The sequence below is a fragment of the Coregonus clupeaformis genome, unplaced genomic scaffold (assembly GCF_020615455.1).
Source record: "Coregonus clupeaformis isolate EN_2021a unplaced genomic scaffold, ASM2061545v1 scaf0135, whole genome shotgun sequence".
Lineage (NCBI taxonomy): Eukaryota > Metazoa > Chordata > Actinopteri > Salmoniformes > Salmonidae > Coregonus > Coregonus clupeaformis.
In genome coordinates, this window is record NW_025533590.1 from 92,282 (window position 1) to 102,376 (window position 10,095).

At 42.7% G+C, this 10,095-nt stretch overlaps 1 long non-coding RNA gene across 1 annotated transcript; it reads left to right on the forward strand.

Annotated features, from left to right (window-relative positions):
- Positions 1 to 233: 233 nt before the first annotated feature.
- Positions 234 to 9,781, forward strand: LOC121531252. Its single transcript, XR_005994102.2, has 2 exons — positions 234 to 502; positions 9,373 to 9,781. It is a non-coding gene; the product is annotated as an uncharacterized LOC121531252 (long non-coding RNA).
- Positions 9,782 to 10,095: the final 314 nt, after the last annotated feature.

Sequence of the window (10,095 nt, forward strand, 5' to 3'; positions counted from 1 at the left end):
GCTGACACCGTGTGAATCCTGAGCTTCCCCGATGGTGCCACTGCTGTATCTCTCTCTCCCCCCCTGATGGAGGGATGATGTGGTGTAGGCGGAGGAAGGAAGGATGACAGAGGAGAGATGTGGGGGGAGGGGTGTTGGTCATTACCGTTGCCATGACATAAGCCAGCCAGAAACATCCGGTCTCCCTGTCACACACACACACACACACACACACACATACATGCACACACACTATCAGAGTATTATAGCCCATAATCTGCACGGCAGCCCCTGCACCGCTCTACACTGAGCTGATGGGAGAGAAGAGGGAACGGGGAGGGAAAGGGAAAGAGACAGAGAGAGCGCAAGGGAGGGAGATAGGGCAGAGAGAGGCAAGATTAAGAATGGCTGCTGATTCATTCATCATTTCCACTCATGCAGCTCCTCAACCCATTCAGATCCTCCGTCGGCCGGCGGGCAGCAAGATCATCCTGTTACGTGAACGAGGGAACAAATGAACGCGGTAGGGAGGAGAGAGAGAGAGAGAGAGAGAGAGAGAGAGAGAGAGAGAGAGAGAGAGAGAGAGAGAGGGGGGTCTCCACTAGCCTTATTCCATCCATCATCACACAGTACAGCCAGTCACTGTGGTCACCTTACACTGTCCCGGTTATGGTGATGATGGTGATGATGATGTGATAGACTGCAGGCTGAGAGTAGTAGAGGGAGGCAGGAGGCTGGAGAGGAGAGTGTCTGTCTGCATTACAGCAGCGTTGCAGGAAAAGAACACCACGTCCATTTTGACTAACACATCCGTACCGTGGTAGAACACAGTGCTGGAACAATTTGCAGAACTCATTAAAATTGAATGTTCTGTTGCCACTCTGTTGTTTATGATTGTGTTTTATATTTTTGCATATTTTTGTGTATTTTAACATGTATTTATGCATTTGTACTTTTGAATGTGCATATTGTATCTCATTGTGTATTGTGTACACATGGCTCACTTGTAAATGAGACCCTCGGTCTCAGTGTTGACACCCTGTTAAAATAAAGGTTAAAGAAATCAATGTAGTATCAGTATATGTATAATAGGCATTCTGTTAAACACAGAATCAATCATTATATTATAATGCAAACTATATTTTTTCTATAAAATACCCTATTTTATCTGTTTTCTTGTTTTAAGTATATCTGACTGATATTTAGCTGACAACAATTGAGTCCATTCTCAAGGTCTAATTTTAATCTAAGTGGTTTTCCAAACAGGATGAGCATATACACTGAGTGTACAAAACATTAAGGACACCTTCTCTTTCCATGACAGACTGATCAGGTGAATCCTATGATCCTTTGTTGATGTCACTTGTTAAATCCACTTCAATCAGTATAGATGAAAGGGATGACACACATTAAATAAGGATTTTTAAGCCTTGAGACAATTGAGACATGGATTGTGTTTGTGACATGGATTGTGTATACAGTATGTGTGCCATTCGGAGGCTGAATGGGCAAGACACAATATTGAAGTGCCTTTGAACAGGGTATGGTAGTACATTTTACATTTACACATCTTAGCAGACACTCTTATGCAGAGCAACTTACAGTAGTGAGTGCATACATTTTCATTCTTTTTTCCCCATACTGGTCTCCCATGGGAATCGAACCCACAACCCTGCCCAGACTAATTGAGTCTGTTCTGAGGGCAGAAGGGGGGGTGCAACTCAATATTAGGAAGGTGTCCTTAATGTTTTGTACACTCAGTGTAGGTTTCCACAGAAAAGGTTGACAAACAGGCTTTTCAATTATATTGTTTGTTTACATTGTTTACAGCTTCTTAACCAATGGCAGCAACCGTCTGTAACCAGGATTGCCCAATCTGATTTGTCCTTTGTTTGAGAGAGACAGGCCAACCATTTCCATGATGACTAATGTCTTACATAATGGTTGAGGAGCCTTCCTATAGCTCATCAACGGGCGCCCAACGCCCAGGAAGACTATGTTTTGTAACCCTCCTACTTCTCCTCTCCTCCAAAGATGAAACCTGAGAATATAACCATTATGAAACGTCAGAGTCATGATAAGGTGAAATATGCTAGCTTTGGTGAGGTAATGCAGAATGTGAGCCTCCTCATGGGACGATTATTGTGGACTTATCATTATATCAGCCCTACGTTGTACTGTATGTACAGGAACCCAGCAGGTGGCCTAGCGGTTAAGAGTGTTGGGCTAGTAACTGAATTCCCAAGCCGACCAGGTAAAAATTCTGTTGATGTGCCCTTGAGCAAAGCACTTAACCCTAATTGCTCCTGTAAGTCTCTCTGGATAAGTGCGTCTGCTAAATGATGTAAATCTGTGGGTCTGTGTCATTTAATGTACTCCCACACCATAAAAGCATAGCTCTGATATTCTGCCCACAGTTACTATAGAAATGACAAAAACACTTTAACTCTCCAATTCACTTGGTTGTACTTCTTTCTCCAGCATATCACAACCATCATTAGCACAGATGAGCTTCTCAAAGCTTGAATCATGGTGCACTGACGTCATGCAAGATGTGTGTGTGCGTCTCTATACAGTATACTATACTGGAATAGCCTGTCCGGTTTGGAGATTCATTCATCACTGTCTGTTGTTGTTTTCAGCCAATGATGGGTAATACGAATGTCAGAGCTTCCGCCTACCTCTGTGTCAGTGTGTGTGTGCGTGCGTGCGTGCGTGTGTGTCAATGTGAAAGTGTGTGTGTGGGCGGTGGGGTGGGGGTATTTCCTCAAGGGTTTCTGCACTGTATTGTACAATGCTAGTCTGCATGGGCCTGTCCTATTTCGAGCCAGTGTCCTACTTGCGTTCGTGATTCCTCTTCTGAGCTCCCCCTCTCTCTCTTTCTTTTCTACGTCATCAGAAGAACGTCTGCTCGCGTTCCAAACTTCCCTGCTGATGGGTTTTGTTTTTCCATCCTCCTTCCGACCGAAATACTGTACATTGAGTGGATGAATCAGAACTCCCCTCCACCTCATCCCTCCATCCCTCTACATTCCTCCCCCGCAACGCTTGCACACTATTACGTCTTTCAAAGGGTGTCTCCTAGTGTTTCTCCTCTCTCTTCTTTCATTTTTTTGTATTTAGGGCTTCCTCCACCCATGCCTTCTCCTCGTTCTCTCTCCTGTGCTCCCTTTCTCTCTTGCTCCTGTTCAGAGATTGTTTCTCTCATTCTGTACTTTTCTAGTCCCTTTGAGTTCCTCCAAGTCTGCATGGAACGGTGACTCTAAAAAAAAATGTCTCTCAAGGTCTAGACTAATCAAACTAGGCTGAATTGAATGTACAAAGTGCCCCTGACCCACAAACCCTTATTTTCAACTAAACGGCAACCCCACAAGGTTTGCAAAAGCTTTTCTTCAAGAATATATGCATCTCTGTCACCACTTCCTCTGAAGCTGCCTCCTCTCCTTGTTCGGGCAGGCTTCGGCATTCGTCGTCAACGGTCTTCTAGCCACTGCCGCTCCTCATCTCATCATTCCATTTGTTTTGTCTTGTTTATTACACACAACTGGTTTCAATTCCCCTCATCAGTACCTGTAGAAGTGTTCCCTCTGCCCCCTTGTCTTTGTGTGTGATTGTTTATTGTGGAGGTTAGCAGGGACGGCTTGTTCAATAGGGCGATATGGGCGACGCACTGCCAAACGGGAAAAGGAAGGGATTTTTTTTCTAATCAATTATAAAAATAAAAAATAAAAAAAAAGATTATAATTTTTTTAATAAATTTATAAAAAATTATATCACGGCAACAGCAGTTATCAGTGTTCACGTCTGATCTGCCAGCCACTAAATGTCAAATCAGGCTAAAGTCGTGCTTCAAATGGCCCCGCCCGTTTTTTGGGCGATTTCAGTCAGGTTGAAAATCGCCCAGAAGTCTCTCATAGCCTGTCATGTAAAATCTATTTTTTTCACATTTCAAAGCTTTCAATACATTCTCTATGGGTGTCTGTGTGCATGCACTTACGCGCTTTCGTCATACGTGACGTAACGTTGAACGTAACTAAGACAATGGCGGCTATCAGCGTCTATGTTGCGACCTGCAGTGTGGCGTTATTTTATGTTTTTAATTTGTAGACTTAGTTTACAAACATTCTGCAAACATTCTGCTTTGGACTGATCTTCGGTTTTGGACTGATCTTGTTGATCGTGTACATACCCGCTACGAACGGACTAAATAATGAAAACGCTGCTGGCAGAGAGGTGGAGCCGGCCACCTTCACCCTGGTCAGAGCGGACCGCGATCCTGGTAAGAGAGCGACTGTACCCCGACATTGAACTGCTTTCTGTGTCATTGAACCTTACTATTGTTGATAAAACAAGTTTACTGGAGAACGGAGAAAAAGTAGAGACTTTTGGACAAGGTGGATAATTGTATAATATAAGGCAGTTTATTCAGAGGTAAAGATATCTGCAATCGCGTTCACGGACCCGTTCGTCAAACTCTTAGGGAGCTATAAATCAAGCCCCATTACTTACCATATCAGATAAGAGAAATTGCTGCAGCTACATATATTTTACATCCTGGCCCTACATAGTTCACTATTTGCATCACTTACCAAAATATTACATGTGGTCATATATGCTTGGAAAGTGGAGATGCCATAGAACGTCAAAAAAGTAAACATTGCTGGAGACACATTGCGTTTGCTAGCGAAGAGATTTGTTGTGGCAAATGAACTTGGGCTGGGAATTGCCAGGAACCTCACGATAAGATATATGCATCAGCATTGCGAGTCTCATGATTCTATACGTATTGCGATTCGATACTGTGATTTTATTGCGCACCATATGTCTGTTGCAGAGGGATCAGAAAGCCATGAGAACGAGTTTTGATCAGTCATGGAAATAAAAGTGCTGAAAACAAATTGGCTCCCAATGTGAAAAGATTGAGAACAAGCTATGAAGGAACAATAATGGTGTTTTGGTGCAGGTACAGCCAACTAGCGCTAAAATATTGCGATATTGTCAATACAGTATATCGTAAAGTATCACTATGTAACTCGATTTCTTTCACCCCAATCCCTCAAATTAACGGTAAATAACTGAATTGTTTGCCCCACATTTAGCTAAGATGATTTGCTAGCCAGCTAAAATGTTTTATTTAGTTAGCAGTCGCATCTACAATAGTTTACTGTCAATAACATGTCTCCAAAAATGACGTGGTGTCTCCAATTGTGTTGACATTTTACAATTGCAATGCGCATCCATGAGTATCCACTTTCTGTAGCTCAGCTGGTAGAGCATGGTGCTTGTAACGCCAAGGTAGTGGGTTCGATCCCCGGGACCACCCATACACAAAAATGTATGCACGCATGACTGTAAGTCGCTTTGGATAAAAGCGTCTGCTAAATGGCATATTATTATTATTATTATTATTATTATCTGAAGAGAGCCCCGAAACATTGTGTGCAGACATTTTATGCAATAAATGAAGTAGGTTCAATCTAGTAGTTCTGATCTTCTGATTGGTCCTGATGAGTTGGGCGAGGTCCCCTCCAGGCTACTGTCACTGTTGCATTGGCTCTGAGTCGGGTTCTCTGTCTTCAAATGTTCAGCCTAAGAGAGGGGATTTTTGTGTGTGTGTGTGTGTGTGTGTGTGTGTTTAACAGTGATGATGTGTGTGTGTGTGTGTGTTTAACAGTGATGATGTGTGTGTGTGTGTGTGTGTTTGTGTGTGTGTGTGTCCTCAGAGCAAGAACTCGTGAGTTGGAAGAACTGAGAGGCCTATGGCGTGGGTGTTGTCCTTGGCCACCTGCTGACAAGGCTGACAAGATAGGACCCTTTTGTCCATTGTTATTGGATAGGAACATAACTTATAACCAGCTCCTGACCTAAATAGATCTTAGCACAACATTTTACTCAACATATCATATTCCATATTCACTATAACAAATATATTTACTACGACATTAGCAAGAACCGCCACATCCTCAGCCGGCTAATCCAGTGTGTGAAGTTTTGCGGAGTGTTTGAGTTAGCTTTGCGAGGCAAAGATGAAACTGAGGGCTCCACCAACCCTGGTAAGCCAACACTTTTGAGATCAGTCAATAAATGCTTCTGGTATTGACTTATATGCTGCCCCTGTCTTCATGTTGTTGCTGGACATATCTTTTTTTAAATGTGTGTAGGTCACCTAAATCATCAGAAAAATTGCCCCTCCTGAGAATTTTTTCAGGAGCCGCCACTGGAGGTTAGTTTAGCTCGGTGGAGCTCTTGTATTTTGTATCGCCGGGATATTCACCTGTGTGCCTTGTTGTTTCCAGTGTGCTGTATATTTCCGCACTGGAGTGTTTGACGCATTGCTGCGTACGGCTGTGTTTTTCGGACGCACCAGTCTGTCTTTGGATGCTAGCTGCCTCACAGCACACACAACAGAATTTGTTTGCGGTTCTTTGGCAGCTGCTGGTGTGCTACAGAGATGAGACATTTGCCGTAGGTACAACTAGGTGCAACTGGTAGAGGATTCATTATTTCCCAGAAAGCGAGAGAAAAAGTTATCTCGAGTCACTGATATAGTATGTTGGTCTTCTGAGATGAGAGTGAGTGCATTGCTATTAATGGAGAGATTAGCCTTGATCTATGGTAAATTACCTTATGTGATACCATAGTCTTGGTCTGAATTCTATTGTTAAAGTACTTACAGTGCATTCGGAAAGTATTCAGACCTTTGACTTTTTCAACATTTTCTTACGTTACAGCCTTATTCTAAAATGGATAATTGTATTTATTTTTCTCATCAATCTACGCACAATTCCCCATAATGACAAAGCAAAAACTGGTTTTTAGAAATGTTTGCAAATTTAGAAAATATTAAAAAACGGTAAATTACATTTACATAAGTATTCAGACCCTTTACTCAGTACTTTGTTGAAGCACCTTTGGCAGCGATTACAGCCTCGAGTCTGTATTTGGGGAGGTTCTTCCATTCTTCTCTGCAGATCTTTTCAAGCTCTGTCACGTTGGATGGGGAGTGTCACTGCACAGCTATTTTCAGGTCTCTCCAGAGATGTTCGATCGGGTTCAAGTCCGGGCTCTGGCTGTGCCACTCAAGGACATTCAGGCCAAAGAGTTCAATCTTGGTTTCATCAGACCATAGAATCTTGTTTCTCATGGTCTGAGAGTCCTTTAGGTGCCTTTTGGCAAACTCCAAATGGGCTGTCATGTGCCTTTTACTGAGGAGTGGCTTCCGTCTGGCCACTCTACCATATAGGCCTGATTGGTGGAGTGCTGCGGAGATGGTTGTCCTTCTGGAAGATTCTCCCATATCCACAAAGGAAATCTGGAGCTGTCAACAAAACTTGACACACGCCTCAAATGCATTCGCTTTTTCAACACAATCATATTCACCCTCAGTACATTTCCATAGCTTGTTTTATACTGTCCTTTGACAGACCCCAAACACTCTGATATTTACAGCTATGTTGTCCAAGATAGCTACATATACAGTGAGGGAAAAAAGTATTTGATCCCCTGCTGATTTTGTACGTTTGCCCACTGACAAAGAAATGATCAGTCTATAATTTTAATGGTAGGTTTATTTGAACAGTGAGAGACAGAATAACAACAAAAAAATCCAGAAAAACGCATGTCAAAAATTGATTTGCATTTTAATGAGGGAAATAAGTATTTGACCCCTCTGCAAAACATGACTTAGTACTTGGTGGCAAAACCCTTGTTGGCAATCACAGAGGTCAGACGTTTCTTGTAGTTGGCCACCAGGTTTGCACACATCTAAGGAGGGATTTTGTCCCACTCCTCTTTGCAGATCTTCTCCAAGTCATTAAGGTTTCGAGGCTGACGTTTGGCAACTCGAACCTTCACCTCCCTCCCCAGATTTCCTATGGGATTAAGGTCTGGAGACTGGCTAGGCCACTCCAGGACCTTAATGTGCTTCTTCTTGAGCCACTCCTTTGTTGCCTTGGCTGTGTGTTTTGGGTCATTGTCATGCTGGAATACCCATCCACTACCCATTTTCAATGCCCTGGCTGAGGGAAGGAGGTTCTCACCCAAGATTTGACGGTACATGGCCCCGTCCATCGTCCCTTTGATGCGGTGAAGTTGTCCTGTCCCCTTAGCAGAAAAACACCCCCAAAGCATAATGTTTCCACCTCCATGTTTGACGGTGGGGATGGTGTTCTTGGGGTCATAGGCAGCATTCCTCCTCCTCCAAACACGGCGAGTTGAGTTGATGCCAAAGAGCTCGATTTTGGTCTCATCTGACCACAGCACTTTCACCCAGTTCTCCTCTGAATCATTCAGATGTTCATTGGCAAACTTCAGACGGGCATGTATATGTGCTTTCTTAAGCAGGGGGACCTTGCGGGCGCTGCAGGATTTCAGTCCTTCACGGCGTAGTGTGTTACCAATTGTTTTCTTGGTGACTATGGTCCCAGCTGCCTTGAGATCATTGACTAGATCCTCCCGTGTAGTTCTGGGCTGATTCCTCACCGTTCTCATGATCATTGCAACTCCACGAGGTGAGATCTTGCATGGAGCCCCAGGCCGAGGGATATTGACAGTTATTTTGTATTTCTTCCATTTGCAAATAATCGCACCAACTGTTGTCAACTTCTCACCAAGCTGCTTGGCGAAGGTCTTGTAGCCCATTCCAGCCTTGTGTAGGTCTACAATCTTGTCCCTGATATCCTTGGAGAGCTCTTTGGTCTTGGCCATGGTGGAGAGTTTGGAATTTGATTGATTGATTGCTTCTGTGGACAGGTGTCTTTTATACAGGTAACAAGCTGAGATTAGGAGCACTCCCTTTAAGTGTGCTCCTAATCTCAGCTCGTTACCTGTATAAAAGACACCTGGGAGCCAGAAATCTTTCTGATTGAGAGGGGGTCAAATACTTATTTCCCTCATTAAAATGCAAATCAATTCATAAAATTTTTGACATGCGTTTTTCTGGATTTTTTTGTTGTTATTCTGTCTCTCACTGTTCAAATAAACCTACCATTAAAATTATAGACTGATCATTTCTTTGTCAGTGGGCAAACATACAAAATCAGCAGGGGATCAAATACTTTTTTTCCCTCACTGTACGTATGTTATTGTCTCTGTATCAAAAAGTAGTTTTCATTATTAGCTATTGTTAGCTATATAGCTAGCTACCTAGACAGTTGCATAAAGTTAACGTTACCATTATAGCAAGGTCGTTTTTTTGGCATTTCATCCATCTGGCTAGCTAGATGAATACCATTTACATCTAGCCAGCTGGTAATTATGAAGCTAAATGTTTGCTAAATCTAGCTAGTTATCTTGTGTCTGCATTGCCATTGTTGGGCTGGAAGTAGGTTACGTGTGTACAGGGCATTTTAGTGTCTAATGTCTTGTCTATTTTTGTCTGCTTTCTTCCTTTAGAGCTTTAATTGTCTGGAGCCTGGCATTGTTGTGGCCAAGGGGCTTTCACTCAGATGGAACCAGGTTTCAGCTGCTGTGCAATGTTGACGTCCTTTCTCCCAGAGATGTGAAGCATCCCCCAGACTGGGCACAACCCAGCAAACATATATTTTTGAGAAGATCAGGACTTTTGCAATGAAAAAGCCATGGACATTGCATGTCCTGCTCCAAAGGGCAGGACAGACATATGCTCTCAGGCTAGATTCCTTTGTTCATATCGTAACATGACCTGAACCAAAGTTACTCAAAGGATCTTATGATATAGGCCTAGGTCTAGATATTGTTTTCACCTTTATTTGTTTGTGTGTTTGAAGTTTTTTTCCTAATTGTAGGCTACTACCTGAAGTTAATAAAGTATTTTATTGTTGAATTATTTTCTTCATTTTTTTAAGCACTACCTCACTGCTTTAGCACACGACCACAGTCGCATGTGTTCCAATGTGAATTATTTAAGAGATGGGTGGGTCTAAGGCTTTAGAGGGTGTGAACAATGCTACATGGGCATAAACAAAGAACAGCACTGTAGCTGTTCAATGTGAAAGGTTATATTATTATACATTAATCGCCAATTTAATACTGTAAAGTATTTGCCTGATGGGGTAACTTGGTGAGATCATGGAATCCATTTTGGCAATTTGGTGAAAGTATTCCTTTTCTAAATATATGTTTCCCAAGGATTTATCT